Below are 18067 nucleotides of genomic sequence, written 5' to 3'. Positions count from 1 at the left end.
TCATCAAATCAATTCAATTTAACCCTTTTCAATTGAAAATTTCCAGTATTTTCACAATTTTCCATCCCTACATTCAAAATGAAAACATGTCCTTGGAAATCAAGTTTGGTCTTATTTTTATTCTTTTTCACAATGTAACACGGGTTCTAGGCCAAACCTAGATCATCCCATCAATTTATCCCATTTTTACCATTTCCTATCATGACCTTAAAGACCACGATGGGAAATTGTAAAAAGGGGTATAATTATATTCCATTTTTCCTACACTACTGATAAAATGTAACAACTTAATATTTAGTGGATAGTTCGATATCAACATTTAAATAATTTATATTATCTTTAGTTTTTCTTTCAATAACCTTTATCTACCTTTATTTACCTTTATTTAAATCATACCTTTATCTAATTTTTTAAATTTCTTTTCAAAGTCGACTGCCTTAGAATCAAAACGCTTAGGTGCAAATTTATCAGCCATTTTACCTTTAAAATCAATAATGATAACGAGTTTATTTCCATATTTAGTTGTAACACGTTTCGTTCCTTTAATCGTGTATTCCATTCCAGTGTCTAAATCTTCCTTCCTAATAATTTGATTCAATGTATTTTCCATTTTCATTTCGCTTAATAGTTTCTTCATTGATTAGTTGCTAATTTCATTAGAAAAATTTTCCTAATCAGAAATAGCTTTTCTTTTAATTACTTCTGGCTTTCTTCCCAAGAATCCTTTATTCGATGAAAGAATTCTGGAAAGAACTCAAAGCACGCGTAAGAAGCCTGTCAAATGAAACACCAAAAAAAAAATTTACAAAACCCCCTTCCAGGCCAGCATGACCGAGTTGGTAAAGCGATTGACTGATCATCGGTTTTGATCCAACGGTTAGACTCTTACTATTACCCGGTGTAATAATTGATGATGTCAATACGATCGGACCACATGCCCAGATCAAGGAGAAGATAACTTCGAAGACCACAATACCTTTCCGTGACGAAAATATAACAGTTCAAAATAGGGATGAAACCTTTTAATTGACAGTAAAACAAATATAAAAAGATTTTAAAGAATATTTCGAACATATATACTGTGTCCATCATCAGCAGTAAAACCAAAAGACATTAATAAAAACAAACAAAATTTATACCCAATAAATTAATTACATATAGTTCATTGCTCTTATTTTTTTCCGTGTCAAAGCGGAAGCAAATCTCCTTGACCTTTTCGGTTCCGTTTCATTAGATTTATCAGAAATATCAGGTGGAAAGAGGTCAAATCTCTTAGGTGAAATGAGATTTACTTTATTTGACCTCAGTAAAATATCATAAATTGAATTCAATCCAAAGTCGATAATTTGCTTTAAACCTTGGTCCCTAGAAATCAAAGAAACATTCTCAAACAAAATAAAATGATTTGGATAATTAAAAATATATTCCGACAGAGCCGACGTGAAATCATCAAGTTTGGAATTTCGCTTTAAAGGTGATGAAATAGAATCATGATTTTGCAGTAATCTCACTATCAAATTCTGGTTAGTACGTCCCACATAAGAGCTTCCACAAGTATATGGGATTTTATAAGCCCCACTTTGCTGCTTTACAGAAGTTCAATCCTTTCCAGAATTTAAAAAAAAAACTAACCAAAGTATTACTACCTCTTAAAGCTATTTTTAAACCACTGTTTTGTAAAACTCTTGTAAGTTTTTCACTCAGCCCTGAAACATATGATAAAGAACAAAAATGTATGATAATTTATGAGAATTTACAGCGGTCAAATAAAATAATCTAATAAACCGGAACCGAAAAGGTCAAGGAGATTTGCTTCCGCTGTTGCATTAAAAAAAAATATATATATAAAATAAGAATCATAAATTGGTACAAACTGAGTACTTCGGATTATCAAACAGTTCGTGGTAACGAACTGTAGTAAGGAGCGATCCGGCTAAATCGAAACCAAAACTCTAAAAAATGGAATTTTGATACCAATAGCTACATCAAAAGAATCGTATTTTAATGCTGATTTTAAATATATAAGTTTCATCAAGTTTAGTCTTACGCACCAAAAGTTACGAGCCTGAGAAAATTTGTGTTATTTTAGAAAATAGGGGGAAACACCCCCTAAAAGTAATAGAATCTGAACGAAAATTACACCATCAGATTCAGTTTATCAGAGAACCCTACTATAGAAGTTTCAAGCTCCTATCTTCAAAAATGAAGAATTTTGTATTTTTGCCAGAAGGCAGATCACGGATGCGAGTTTATTTGTTTGTTTGTTTGTTTTTCCCAGGGGTGATCGTATCGACCCAGTTGTCCTAGAATGTTGCGAGAGGGCTCATTCTAACGGAAACGAAAAGTTTCTAAGTGACCAAAAAAATTCGAGGGCACCTAGGCCCCCTCCCACGCTAATTATTTTCGCAAAGTCGACGGATCAAAATTTTGAGATAGCCATTTTATTCAGCGTAGTCAAAAACCTTAAAACTATGTCTTTGGAAACGACTTACTCCTCCACAGTCCCCGTAGGAGGTGCTACAATTTACAAACTTTGACCAGTGCTTACATATAGTAATGGTTATTGGGAAGTGTACAGGTGTTTTCAGGAGGATTTTTTGATTGGGGGAGGGGTTGAGAAGAGGGGGATATACTGGGGGAACTTTCCATAGAGGAATTTGTCATGGGGAAGAAAATTTCTATGAAGGGAGCGCAGGATTTACTAGCATTATTTAAAAAAAAATGAAAAAATTAATATGAAAAGTTTATTTCAGCTGGAAGTAAGGAGCAGCATTAAAACTTAAAACGAACAGAAATTATTACCCATATGTGGGGCTCACCTCCTCCTAATACCTCGCTCTTTACGCTAAAGTATTTTTAGTAATGTCAACTATTTATTCTACAGCTTTTGTGATTCAGGGGTCATTCTTAATGAATTAGGACAAAATTTAAGATTTAGTGTAAAGAGAGAGGTACTGGCGAGGGGGCGGACCCTCTCATATGTGTAATAAAAACATGAGAATAAAAAATTCTTTACGTAAGCTAGTTTATAAGTTACGTATATCTTTTACTAATAAAAAGATTCGTAAAATTTTTTTTACTGTTTTAAAAAGAAGAGTTGAGAGAAAGAGTCAAACTTTAGCGTAAAGAGCGGGGCGTTGATGAGGAAGCAGCCCCTTTCATATGCGAAGTAATTTCTGTTCGTTTTAAGTTTTAATGTCGCTCCTTACTTTCAGTTCAAAAAAACTTGTTTTTTTTATTTAATTGAAATAACAAGTCTAATACGTCCCGGGCGATCCCATACAGTTGTAATTGATTGCACCACATTTTTTCCTTACTTTACTTAGTAAGTTATCTCGAGAAGAAAATGCCTCAAAAATAAGAAATATGAACTAATCTGAGCATTAACGTTCCCCGTTTTTTTGGTAGCGAGCATTCTTTGAATTGTGAAATTTGCTTCAGCGACTTTTTTGGGTCTTCCAGGCTGTTTAGGTACTTTAACCACTCGTAATTATATTTTCTTTGGTCTACCACTTTTTTTGGGAGCTTCAACAACCACTTCCGATCCGGATCCAACAATTTTCTGTGTACCTGGTAATTTTAAACCTCGACCTTTCGTTGAGTCCCCGGTAATGTTAAACCTTCACCTTTAGAGTTTGAAGAATTAGTAATTTTATCAACAATTTGCTTTCCAGCATATGTACGGCTTCTAATAACATTAAAAATGGAAGTAAACAACCATTTAGAATTAGTTGATATATGAAATAATTATGTGAAAAAATCTTTTATTCTTTATTTTTTTTTTGCTGAATTTGTTCAATTTGTTTTCTGTTAAGCAATAATTTAACAGGCTCTTTACCAACAATAATAGTTTCTATTCGAACCCAACAATTTAGTTTTTTCTTAAAACATCTGTTCATGTTTACTTTTTGAAGAGGGGATAAATGAATTGTGTATTCAATAAAGTCAGCATTTTTATTGATTTCAAATCTATCAAGAAGCGATAAGAACGATGATCTTGGATGATTTTGAAGTAGTTATATGTAGGACAAATTAATATCTCATCCTTTGTTTTTTTTTTTTTTTTATGTTTCAATCTTAGTCACCTGTCTTTTATGAAGTAATAGTTTAACAGGTTCTCGTTCATTCACTTTTGTATGCGTTACTCCCATTTTACATTTTTGTTTTGCATCAAAACAAAAGTTTTATTTTTTGTTTTTGAACTTCTTATAATTGGATTGTATACTCTTCCCTTTACTAAATAATTATTTTTATAGAAGAAATTCCAAGGTAAAAATTTTCTTGACACTCTTTTCAGAAAACGCCATAGAATTTTTACTTCAAGCTTCCTTTCATTCTCTTTTGAAACGCTTCATCAGGATCTTTTTCAGGTATATTTATTATAACATTTTCGAAACTCTCTAAGCGTTCAGAAAATTACATAGAGCCCTTCGAGTATACCAATAAAGTTAAAAAATTAACTGTATCTGAACCATTTTTTGGGTTTGCAACATTACTAATTTTTCTATATTCTGCATTAATATCTTCTTATGTTACTCTCAAGGTATTTTTTACTAATAATCCTTTGTCATCAACTTTAGTCAATATATTGTCAGGTGATTGAAAATTTTAGTTAACCTATTAATATTCTCACTTAAATACTCATTTGTAAGAATTTGTTTGTTGACAACTTAACCCACGAAATCGTTTAAAATAATTTCAACATTTTGTAAATTCAAAGCATCTTTCTCTGATTTTGCATCACCTAGGTTAGTTAATCGTTTCGATTGTAAATCGAGATTACCATCATCATCCAGAAATCTGCCTTCGTTACTTGTATACTTCCGATAAATACTTCCTAACCTTCAAAACTTGTTCATTTAGTATACACAAATTTTATTAAGCGAATATCCAAGTTCTTTCTGTACTTGAGAGATCATTTTGTTGATCATTTTGTTTGTTTTTTTTAGATCATTTGCTTTCAAATCAGTTAGTAAAAATCCATGATTCTTAGTTGCTTCATTTATCAGTATCAAATTTATCAAGTATCAAATAGTTTATCAAGGATCAAATAATTTATCAAGTATTTATCATTTATCAGTATCAATTTATCCGTTTCATTTTATCAGTATCAAATTTATTAGTATTTGATAAATTTTTCTGTTTCGAGTCAGGTGCATGGTTTTGTCCGATTCTATTCATTTCTTTTGGATTACATCACTTGAAAAATGCAAAATAGTTACAGTTTGATGGTATAATTTTAGGTGTATAAAAATAGCTCTGAGAAAAATAGATTATTGGCGTTTTTTGTTTTCTCCCTTTCCTGAATAAATTTCCAATTTTTCTGATCTTTTTCTGTTAAAAAATCAACTAAATTTGGACATTTAGGATTTAGGTCATTTACATCCATGATATAGATTTTATCGTTACTCGCAATTAAACTATCTATCTCATTTTTTTTCTTCCAAGACATTCATATTAATCATTCAATCTTTATATTTACCTTCTTCTGGATTTTTAGCATACAGATACATTTTTTGAAATTATAAATAATAATAATTGAAGTTCAAGAGTAAATTCCTTTCACCACATCCAGAGTTACCACATATCAATACTTGAAACGGCCATTGAGGTGCTAGTAAATTGTTACTTCTAAAACTTTTTTATTTCGTTTTTCTAAAAACATTCTATGTTTATTTACTTTTAAAGTATACTGAGTTTTTGATAAGCTTTCCGCATTCCCAAATGATACATCTTTACAATTCTTTAATCTTATTTTATCTTTAAAATTAGGTTTCATGTATTCTTAATGAAATTCATACATCAGTAACTTAGATAACTCTTATTCAGCGAATCCCATATAAATAGGTTTACCTAGATTTATATTTGACTTGGCCATACTGGCTACCAAGAAATTCTCGCCAAAAATTATTTCCTATCTAAAGTTACGTTTTTTAATTATTTTTTGTCTTTGTTCCTCATAATAATTATTTCAATACTTGCTCTTTTTCTAAAATTTCCCATGGTTTTCCCAAAAAACGCCTTATTCTTGAGTTTAAAAAAAAAAAAATTCGAACTCGTTCGTTCCCTTTTGTCGTAATTTAGTATTATGATTGATTTATTCTCTTCAATAGGGGGATTGAGTAAATGCTAGTATTCTATTTACTTTTTTATATACTAAGTATTGTTTTAAATTGAATTATAAATTCTTATAATGCAAAACATAATTTATTTTATTATTCAAAGTTGTACTTAATTTATATTGAAAATGTTCAGGACCTAGTGGTAAATCTTTATCCTTTGGACATTCTAAATCAACTTCGTAAATGGCTCCTACATTATGATTATTTATTTCTCATTAAACGTAATATTTCAATTGTTGGTAATAGTCTGAGGTATTGTTTTCTTTTAAATACTCGGGTACATTCATAAAGGTAGTCTTTTCCGGGTAAATTTTATGACATTGCCCAACCATATAAATCATTAGCATCTAAATACATTAAATAATTTAATGGTTTTGTTTGATTAAAGTTCTTCATATATTTACTTTTTACTTTAGCATCTCTTTTCACACATTGAGATAAACCTCCTCTTATTACTTTTTCAATAAAGGTATACATATCTTCGTCAGAAAATAATAGAATTTTAGCTTTAGAGTGTTTGAGAAAAGCTTCCCATGCTAGTCCTGGTCCTGAGAAGAAATGCAGTGGATCGAGTTTCTAATTGTTTTAACATATATTTCAAAATTTTCAACGACACCTGATAAATTAAAACATAGCTTTTTAGTTATAAATTGGTGTAATCTTAAAGTGTTTCACTCTTAAATAATTTCCAAACAGATTTCGCTCTTATATTTTCTTCTTCAGAAATATTTTTCCCTGTTAATCTAAAATAAAACTTGCCTATTGAAGGTAATTTTGTATCATTTATTTTTTAATAGTTATCAATATATTCATAGTGATAAATAACTTTCTTTATTATTTCTTTGAATTCTTCAGTATTTTGAAATACATCAGAAGTATACTTATAATTATTTATTAAACAATTGCAATTTACTTTACATTCACATTTAGCTAAATTTTCAGAAAGCCTATCTAACGATGAAGCCATAAAACGGAGTGAATTTATGAAACGCATTTCGTATTGGTTTCACTAACACTTGTTGTCTTTTAAAATGATACAAAATTCTCCGCTGAATTAAAAATACAATTATCAGGTACTGATTCTCTAAGAAATAAATGAGAGTCATACTTTGAGAGATTATGTATTACAATAGAGATATTTTCAGGAATTCTAAAGTTTTTATTACATCCTGCATAAGCAAATCAACATATGTTACCAGTCATATGGTCGTATATGACCATATGGTCGTATATGGTCGTATATGGTCATATGGTCATATTATCTAAATGAAAATTATTATCTGCTGTTTACTATTCATAAATATGACAACTTTTAATAGTACTATTGTTCCGTTTGTTTCTTACTTGTTCTTGTGTATAACCATGATCTCCCTGTCTATTGTCATATTTATTGGCAATTTCTGTACACAATTTTGTTATGATAATTACAAAGTCCACATTACCATCTTTACCAAACTATTCGTAATATTTGTTTTGTGTTGTATCAAAAGAACAACATACTTGGTATCCATAAGCAAACGGCTTCTGCCCTGCGACTTTAATTGTATTTTTACCTTTCTTTTGTTTAGATTCATCATTATACGATGCTAAATCAGCTATAATACAGTATGGTATTTTCATTTGTTTAGCTATATTTTTAAATTCAATTTTTAGATCCTTTTTTTGGCACAATGATGTCAGGATCTTCACAGTTATCCTTTTCAGAATGTTTTCCAAACTTAAGCTGTTCTGTAAAATATCTTCCGCAGTAGGCACAAAGATAAATTTTTGATTTATGTTTAGTAATTTGAGTTTCCAATAATCTACTTAAATCTTTGATTAAAACATAATTATTAATAAAGTAGAGTAAATTAATCATATATGTAGCAGTTTTTCCATTGATCTTACTATTAGAAATATGAGCTCTAACCAGTTTATTTTCACTTATTTCAAATACACAAATTTTAATATTACATTTGTGTTCAAATCTATAAATATCTTGAAATCCATTGGAAAATTAGTAATACTTTTAAAATTGAACTCAATTTCATATTTTTGATAGTGTGATATTCTGTCTACATGATTTGTATCTGGATGAAGATAAGCAAGCATTGACCAAAGAAAACATTTATTATCATTATTATTTATATTAATGCAACCTTTTTTTATTTTTTGTAAATTCGGGAAATTCACGCGAATTCAGGCAATCATAATTTGGTAATCATGTCATTCGATAATCAATTCCATCGACTCTTTCAAATTGTAAGCTTGATCTATGACTAACATTTACATATTCCTGCAATTACTATTTAGTGGCTTTTTCCGACGGCACTATTTTTATTAAAAATCTAGGAGTACCTATGAAAATGAGTAGGTTTTAGTTCTTCATTATCTAACTGAGAGCAAAATATTACAAAAAGTTTTAAATTGAACTCTGTAACTACCTCTATCATTCATTTTTTAATGTTTAGCAGCAGAGTCAAAAGGTCAAAAATAAGCTCCATTTGCATTTATTGAAATATTAGCTGTAAAGGAATTTTCTCTAATCCATTGAATACTCTGACTATTATCGTTTTTCTTGTTTAAACATATATTCTGGGATATCTGGAATTTCCCTTGTTTTTTCTTATTTATAAATAAATTTTAAATGTCAATATTCCAATCTTTTTTAACACTGTCTCTACCAGTTACATCTCGAAAGAATTTTATCTATAATAAATGTTGATCAATAAGAAACAGTTATTGTGTACAAGACAATATGGTAGCGGGATTGGTAGTTGCTTTGAAATATCTTCAATTCTAAATTATTCAAGATGTCCATAAAAATATAAGAGATGAAGCGCGTTCCATGTGTAACGCTGTAATTAAACATTCACTGGAATTATTTAAAAATAGAGAGATTGAATATGGAAAAGGTTGGATAAATTATAGTCAAAGAGATTTCAATGATGTGAGATCTCTAAAAGATATAGTTTCAAATAATAAGAGATATTTCAATAAACATTTTGATGAGCAGAGGAAAGGCTTATTGGATGCAATAGTTTTAGGGAAGTGACTTAAACTAAATTCCCGCTGATTCTCTTGTTGACACTCTCAGTGACAAACGAATATCAGCCTCCACTGTTTGAAAATCTTCTATAGTTTATTTAATATTTTTTCAGTATATAAAGGCAGTGAATCAAGTTGTTGCTTCTTATTGGGAAATATTTGAAAAGCCTATTGTTGATGATTCAACAACCAAATATGAATTTACAGAAATCTGAGAAAATAATGTGAATGTACCTCAACAATTAAATTATAATTGTATTTTCAAAGATGTGGAATCTTGGATTCTTCCAAGTGATAGTCATCTATATGCAAAAGTGAAAATAATACTGGATGGAACAAATATACGAAATAATGATGAAGCTATTTTAACAAGGTTCAAGGTTCTTCAAGGTTCAAGGTTCTTTTAATATAACCAATATGTACAAAATATTAGGTAACTCAAGGCTGAGAGTATAACTCGAATACAATTGAGCTACCTTTAAGAAACACTAAATTTGCACAAAAATTAAAAATAAAAACAAAAAACAAACAACAACAAAAACAAATCCCGTGCCGTACGATACCATTTCCATCCTCCGCACACCATTTTGAGACACAATTAAATTTACAACTTAAAACCAAGTAAGTCACAAGACATCTGGAGGCCTCATGGGCGAATTTGTTTAGAAATCCTGAATATATTATCAATGGAAAATCTATTGAAATTATTGATTATGTAGGTATAACGACTACTGTTAAAAATCATGACTATAGTCGAAGTGCAGCAACTAATATGTTTTGGTATATAGATAAAACCCAAATCATTGATTCATTTAAAGCAAAAGATGAGTTTTAAAACAATTTTACACTTGTTGCAGCAGGTGGTGGAATCATTGCAACAAAATGAAATAATACGTTAAATAGTGGTTTACTTAAAAGATTTAATAAAACAAAAGAAAGTCCCGTGGTTAGTATGTATTTACCATTTTCATGATTATTTGGATTTTTTCAAAATATTAATTGTGTTTTTAGAGGCGTTACAAATCAAATTATATGATAAAGAAACGAGTTTTCTAATATGATTATAAAATCTGGAGCTCAAAATTTTAAAGTAAAGTTAATGCATTTATCCTGGATGTTAGAAGTATTACATCCCAATTTACCCGTGTAGACTCAATTAGACGCTGGATTAACGAATAAGGCAGAAAAATTAAAAGTTGGATTAGGAAAGAGCAGCTCATTTGAATTAAGATGGGAAATGTGTAATGTATATAAATGAGATAATAAAAGGAAAAAAAATAACATGGAAGATAGTCAGTAAAGGCTATAATAAAATACAATTCTTGTTGTGTTAAAGAATTCTGAAGAAGATAACAGTTATACATCAAACTACATGGTTTTTAACCATATGAACACTCATAGAATTGAAGTGAGAGTAAATGGATATAAATATCCACAAGAAGATTTAAAATTTGATTTCACTGGTGCTAATGAAGCTTATGCTAACGCTTAGAAACAATTTTTAAGTTAGTATATAAGCATAAAAATGTTGATATTGGAACAATTTTAGATTACAATGATTTTAAAATAGTATATCCTTTATTTAATTTTGATGTTTCAAATCATGAATCGAAATGGATCAACTACTGAAATAGAAATTAAACTTTTATTAGATCCAGTACCTGCTAATCCATATAACATCTATTACGTCATATTTTCAGAAAGAAAAACAATCATGGAAGGCATTTACATCAAATTATATATTAATGTATATATCATTTTCGATTTGAAAATTTCTTTAATGAAATTATTTACCAAGAAATGAAGAAACTATTAAGCAAAATGAAATTTTAAAATACATATAATCGAACTACTAGGAAAGAAGATTTAGACGTTGAAACGGAATACAGGATTAAAGGAATGAAATGTCTTACAACTAAATATGGAAAGACTTTCGTTATCATCATTGATTCTAAAGGTGAAATGGTTGATCTAATTGCACCTAAGCGTTTTGATTCTAAGGCATTTGTCTTTGAAAAGAAATTTTTAAAATAGATAAAGGTATGATTTTAAAAGGATATTAAAAGAAAAAAGATAAAGATAGTATAAAATATTTAGATATTAATATCGAACTATCCACTTAATATTAAATTATTACACTTTATCAGTAGTAAAGGAAAAATGGAATATAATCAAAATCTTATTTCAAAAATTCATCAAACTCTAATTTTAACTCTTATTTAACAAATTCATCAGATTCTTATTTCACAAGACCTGTTTTGATCTTAAAGCTTATTGTATAATGTTATAAATCTCCATTTAAAATGGTACGAATTCAATTGAAAATTAAATAAATTGATGGGGTGATCTAGGTGTGGTTTAGAACACATATTCACATTGTGAAAAATATGAAAATTAGACCAAATTTGATTTCTAAGAACCTGTTTTCAGTTTGAATTTAGGGATGAAAAATTGAAAATGCTGGAAATTTTAGTTTAAAATAGTGCAAATTCGATTGTATTTAGGGATGAAAAATTGAAAATGCTGGAAATTTTAGTTTAAAATAGTGCAAATTCGATTGAAAAGGGGGTAAATTTAATTAATTTGATCAGTCCTCCAGAGCACACATATACTATAATACTACCAGAGATAAAAAAAAATAAGAAAATTGATTCGAGAAGATCTTCTTTTCTTTTATAAGTTTTTATCAAAGTATTTAACGACTTCTACCGAGGTGAAATCAGAAAAATTGCAAACAATGATTGTTTTCATGGATTTCCAGCGAAGACATACGGGCCAGCACAGGTTAGAGCCAGTACTTGTTGTTTCCATTGCTAACCAAGGAGACAGAAAAAGAGTAGAGGCCAGATTCTGCAAAATTCTGAGGTCATATCTGGCCATTAGGACATAGTCCTACTATATTTTGAAGTCAATACCCATCATTTCTAATGCCACAAAGACGGAGAAGACACACGAATAGATAGTCAAATAAGAATAGAGACCAGAACTCAGATCCCAAAGGAATTTTGCGGAGGGGAGTGGTGAGGATTTAACAATTCAGGGGGTTAAGAGTATTACGAGACCGGTTAACGAGCCGGTGAAATATTCTTTGCTCTTTAGAGGAGGTAGTCAATGTACGTGATTTTTTACGATGAAGTTTGCAAGTCAAAGGCTCATTTTTGATGGTAGAGGGGGTGTCGAGCCTAGGTTCAGTTAGACTTCTAAGAATAGCAGATCTTTGGGAATCTAATTCCCACTCTTTTACATTAATTAAATAAATAAATAACAATTTTTATAACGGAAAATAAGGAGCGACATTAAAACTTAAAACAAACAGAAATTATTCCTTACATGAAAGGGGCTGTCGCCTCCTCAACGCCCCCCTCTTCACACTAAACTATTTTATGGTTTTGAAAACTAGAGTTGTAATAAAGAATCAAACTTCAGCGTAAAGAGATGGGCATTGAGGAAGGAATAGTCCCTTTCATATAAGGAATAATTTCTGTTCGTTTTAGGTTTTAATTTCGCTCCCTACTTTCAGTTAAAGCAAACTTTTTTTTTATTTAGTTTCTGAGCGTTTTTGAATTAATGTAGGTTTTGATTTTGGCTCACCGTAAAAGAATAATTAAAACAAAATTTGCAAATTAATTTACTTTTTTTGGCGTTTATTTTTATTAGGTATGTGGTTAATTTCAGCCCCTCGTCAATACCTCGCTCTTTACACTAAAGTTCGAATATTGCTCCAATTCTTTAAGAATGACCCCTGAATCACAAAGGCCGTTTAATTAGAATAGATAGCTCTTTTGAAAATACTAAGAATACTTTAGCGTAAAGAGCGAGGTATTGAGGAGGGGACGAACCCCCTATATACGTAATGACTTCTGTTCGCTTTAAGTTTTAATTTTGCTCCTTACTTACGGTTAAAAGGACTCTTTTTTTTAATTTCTGAACATTTTTAAATTAATTCAGGTTTTGATTTTGGCTCACCGTACATGAATAATTAAAACGAAATATGCATATTAGTTTTGCTTTTTTTGGCTAAATGGCTTTCTCAAAGTTTTGATCGGGCGATTTTAAGAAAATGGGTGAAGGAAGGGCCCTAATTGCCCTCTAATTTTTCTGGTTACTTAAAAAGGTCACTAGAAGTTTTAATTTTGTTTACGAATGTTTTTATTAGTAATCAAACAGTTCGTGGTAACGAACTGTAGTAAGGAGCGACCCGGCTCAATAGTAAACGAAACTCTAAAAAACGAAATTTTGATGCTAAAAGATATATCAAAAGATTTGGATTTTTATGCTGATTTTAAATATATAAGTTTTATCAAATTTAGTCTTTGTCATCAAAAGTTACGAGCCTGAGAAAATTTGCCTTATTTTGGAAAATAGGGGGTAACACCCCCTAAAAGTCATAGGATCTTAACGAAAACTACACCGTCGCATTCAGCGTATCAGAGAACCCTAGAGAAAAATTTTCAAGGTCCAGTCTACAAAAATGTGGAATTTCGTATTTTTTGCCAGAAGACAAATCGCGGGTGCGTGTTTATTTGTTTTTTTGTTTTTTTTTTGTTTTTTTTCCCAGGGGTCATCGTATCGACCAAGTGGTCCTAGAGTGTTGCAAAAGGGCTCATTCTAACGGAAATGAAAAGTTCTAGTGCCCTTTTTAAGTGACCAAAAAAATTGGAGGGCACCTAGGCCCCCTCCCACGCTCATTTTTTCCCCAAAGTCAACGGATCAAAATTTTGAGATAACCATTTTGTTCCGCATAGTCGAAAACCATAATAACTATGTCTTTGGGGATGACTTACCCCCCACAGTCCCTGGGGGAGGGGCTGCAAGTTACAAACTTTGACCAATGTTTACATACAGTAATGGTTACTGGGAAGTGTACCGACGTTATCAGGGGGATTTTTTTGGCTTGGGTGTGGGATTGAGTGGAAGGGGCTATATGGGAGGATATTTCCTTGGAGGAATATTTCATGGGGGAAGAGAAATTCAATGAAAAGGGCGCAGGACTTTCTAGCATTACTATAAAAAAAACAATAAAAATGTAAACATGAAAAAGTTTTTTCAATTGAAAGTAAGGAGAAGCATTAAAACTTAAAACGAACAGAGATTATTACGCATATGAGGGGTTCTAAAAATACTCTAGCATAAAGAGCGAGGTATTTAGGAGGAGATAAATACCTCGCTCTTTATGCTATTAAATAAAAAACGAGTTTTTTTAACTGAAAGTAAGGAGCGACATTAAAACTTAAAACGCACAGAAATTACTTCGTATATGAAATAGGCTGCTTCCTCATCACCGCCCCGCTCTTGACGCTAAAGTTTGACTCTTTCTCTCAATTCTTCTTTTTAAAACAGTAAAAAACTTTAGCGTAAAGAGCGGGGCGGTGATGAGGAAGCAGCCTCTTTCATATACGAAGTAATTTCTGTGCGTTTTAAGTTTTAATGTCGCTCCTTACTTTCAGTTAAAAAAACTCGTTTTTTTTATTTAATTTCTGAACGTTTTTGAATCAATGCATGTTTTGATTTTGGCTCTCCGCAGAGGAATAATCAAAACGAAATTTGCATATTTTTTTTGGGGGGGGGGGATAAATGGCTTTCTCATAATTTTGATCGAATGATTTTGAGAAAAAAGAGCGGGGGCGAAGCCTAGTTGCCCTCCAATTTTTTGGTTAATTAAAAAGGCAACTAGAACTTTTAATTTTTTACGAATCTTTTTATTGGTAAAAGATTTACGTAACTTATAAATTAGCTTACGTAAAGAACTTTTGTATTCTCATGTTTTTATTACATATATGAGGGGATTCGCCCCATCGTCAGTACTTCGCTCTTTACACTAAAGCTTAAATTTTATCCCAATTCATTAAGAATGACCCCTGAATCACAAAAGCCGTAGAATAAATAGTTGAAATTACTAAAAATACTTTAGTGTAAAGAGCTAGGTATCATAAGGAGGTGAGCCCCTTATATGGGTAATAATTTCTGTTTGTTTTAAGTTTTATTGCTGTTCCTTACTTCCAGCTGAAAAAGCTTTTTCACATTTATTTTTTAATTTTTTTTTAAATAATGCTAGTAAATCCTGATCTCCCTTCATGGAAGTTTTCTTCTCCCATGACAAATTCTCGATGGAAACTTCCCCCAGCATATCCCCCTCTTCTCAACCCCTCCCCCCAACCAAAAAAATCCTCCTGAAAACGCCTGTATACTTCCCAATAACCAATACTATATGTAAGCACAGGTCAAAGTTTGTAACTTGTTACCCCTCCCACAGGGACTGTGGGGGAGTAAGTCGTCCCCAAAGACATACTTATAAGGTTTTTCGACTACGCTGAATAAAATGGCTATCTCAGAATTTTGATCCGTTGACTTTGGGAAAATAATTAGCGTGGGAGGGGGCCTAGGTGCCCTTCAATTTTTTTGGTCACTTAAAAAGGGCACTAGAACTTTTCATTTCCGTTAGAATGAGCCCTCTTGCAACATTCTAGGACAACTGGGTCGATACGATCACCCCTGGGGAAAAAAAAAAACAAAAAAACAAAAAAACAAAAAAACAAATAAACACGCATCCGTGATCTGCCTTCTGGCAAAAAATGCAAAATTCCACATTTTTGTAGATAGGAGCTCGAAACTTCTGCAATAGGGTTCTCTGATACGCTGAATCTGATGGTGTGATTTTCGTTAAGATTCTATGACTTTTAGGGGGTGTTTTCCCCTATTTTCTAAAATAACGCAAATTTTCTCAGGCTCGTAACTTTTGATGGGTAAGACTAAACTTGATGAAACTTATATATTTAAAACCAGCATTAAAATGCAATTCTTTTGATATAGCTATTGGTATCAAAATTCCATTTTTTAGAGTTTTGGTTACTATTGAGCCGGATCGCTCCTTACTACAGTTCGTTACCACGAACTGTTTGAAAATTTTTTTAAATAATTTCAACTATTTATTCTACGGCCTTTCTGATTCAGGGGTCATTCTTAAAGAATTGGGATAAAACAAGATTTAGTGTGAAGAGCGAGGTATTAACGAGGGGACCAACCCCCTCATATATATAATCAAAAATATAAGAATATAAAAGTTTGTTACGTAAGTTAATTCTTAAGTTACGTATTTTTTTAACTAATAAAGACGTTCGTTAAAAATAAAAGATCTAGTTGCCTTTTTAAGTAACCGAAAAATTGGAGGGCAACTACACCTCCTTCCCCACCCCTTATTTCTCAAAATCGTCTGATCAAAACTAAGAGAAAGCCATTTAGCCAAAAAAAAATTAATATGCAAATTTCATTTTTATAATTTATGTACGGAGAGCCAAAATCAGACATGCATTAATTCAAAAACTTTCAGAAATTAAATAAAAAAACAAGTTTTTTTAAATGAAAGTAAGGAGCGACATTAAAACTTAAAACGAACAGAAATTACTCTGTATAGGAAAGGGGCTTTTCCTCCTCGACACCCCTCTCCTTGCGCTAAAGTTTGATTCTTTCTCGCAACTCTACTTTTTAAAACAATAAAAAACTTTAGCGTAAGGAGCGGGGTGTCGAGGAGGAAAAGCCCCTTTCATATACGGAGTAATTTAGTGTAAAGAGCGAGGTATTAACGAGGGTACAAACCCCCTCGTACACATAATAAAAATATAAGAATGTAAAAGTTTGTTACCTAAGTTGCGCTTGTTACCTTAAGTTACGCATATTTTTTACTAATAAAAACGTTCGTTAAAAATCAAAAGTTCTAGTAACCTTTTTAAGTAACCTAAAAATTGGAGGGCAGCTAGGCCTCTTTCCCCACCCCTTATTTCTCAAAATCGTCTGATTAAAACTAAGAGAAAGTCATTTAGCCAAAAAAACATTAATATACAAATTTCATTTCAATAATTTATGTGCGGAGAATCAAAATCAAACATGCATTAATTCAAAAACGTTCAGAAATTAAATAAAAAAACCTAGTTTTTTTAACTGAAAGTAAGGAGCGACATTAAAACTTAAAACGAACAGAAATTACATATGAAATGGGTTGTCCCCTCCGCAATCCCTCGCTCTTTACGCTAAAGTTTGACTCTTTTCCACAATTCTACTTTTTAAAACAATCAAAAGCTTCAGCTTAAAGAGCGAGGGATTGCAGAGGGGACAACCCATTTCATATACGGAGTAATTTCTGTTCGTTTTAAGTTTTAATGTCGCTCCTTACTTTCAGTTAAAAAAACTAGCTTTTTTTATTCAATATATATAAGTAACTTATATTACCTTACGGAACGAACTTCTATGTTTATATATTTTTATTACGTATATGGGGGGGGGGGTTCATCCCCTCGTAAATACTTTGCTGTTTACCCCTAAGTTCGAATTTTGTTCCAATTCTTTAAGAATGACCCCTGAATCACAAAGACCGTTTAATTAGAATAAATAGTTCTTTCGAAATTACTAAAAATACTTTAGCGTAAAGATCGAGGTATTGAGGAGGGGACCAAAACCCTCATATACGTGATAATTTCTGTTCATTTCAGGTTTTAATCTTACTCCTTACTTTCATTTGAAAAAACTTGTTTTTTTATTTAATTTCTCATTTTTTTTTAAATAATGCTGGAAAATCCAGCACCCCCTTCATGAAATTCTCTTCCCCCATGATAAGTTCCCCCATGGAAAGATCCTCTCGCGTAAACCCCTTCCCAAACCCCCCAAACACCAGGAAAGATCCCCCTGAATACGTCAGTATACTTCACAATAACCAATATTTTATGAGAACAATGGGCAAAGTTAATAACTTGCAGCCCTTCCTCCGGTGGCTGTGGGGGATTAAGCCATCGTCAAAGATATAGTTACAAGGTTTTTCGACTATGCAGAACAGTTGAAAATGTTCAATATGCTGAGCAGTGGTAGTAAGAAAACCTCCAATTTTTTGGTCACTTGGAAAGGGCATTAGAACTTTTAATGTCTATAAA

General features: G+C 31.3%; 2 protein-coding genes across 3 annotated transcripts in view; one reads left to right on the top strand and one right to left on the bottom strand.

Annotated features, from left to right (window-relative positions):
• LOC136029921 (cytosolic 5'-nucleotidase 3-like) overlaps positions 1-18067 on the top strand; it is a 144860-nt gene that overhangs the window by 55936 nt on the left and 70857 nt on the right. The gene's annotated exons all lie outside the window — the stretch shown is intronic.
• Positions 1-18067, bottom strand: part of LOC136029922 (luciferin 4-monooxygenase-like) — a 43597-nt gene that overhangs the window by 13091 nt on the left and 12439 nt on the right. The gene's annotated exons all lie outside the window — the stretch shown is intronic.

Source organism: Artemia franciscana, chromosome 8 (assembly GCF_032884065.1).
Source record: "Artemia franciscana chromosome 8, ASM3288406v1, whole genome shotgun sequence".
Taxonomy (NCBI): Eukaryota; Metazoa; Arthropoda; class Branchiopoda; order Anostraca; family Artemiidae; genus Artemia; species Artemia franciscana.
The sequence above is the reverse complement of the archived record's forward strand: the minus strand, read 5'-3'. Positions and strand labels throughout refer to the sequence as shown.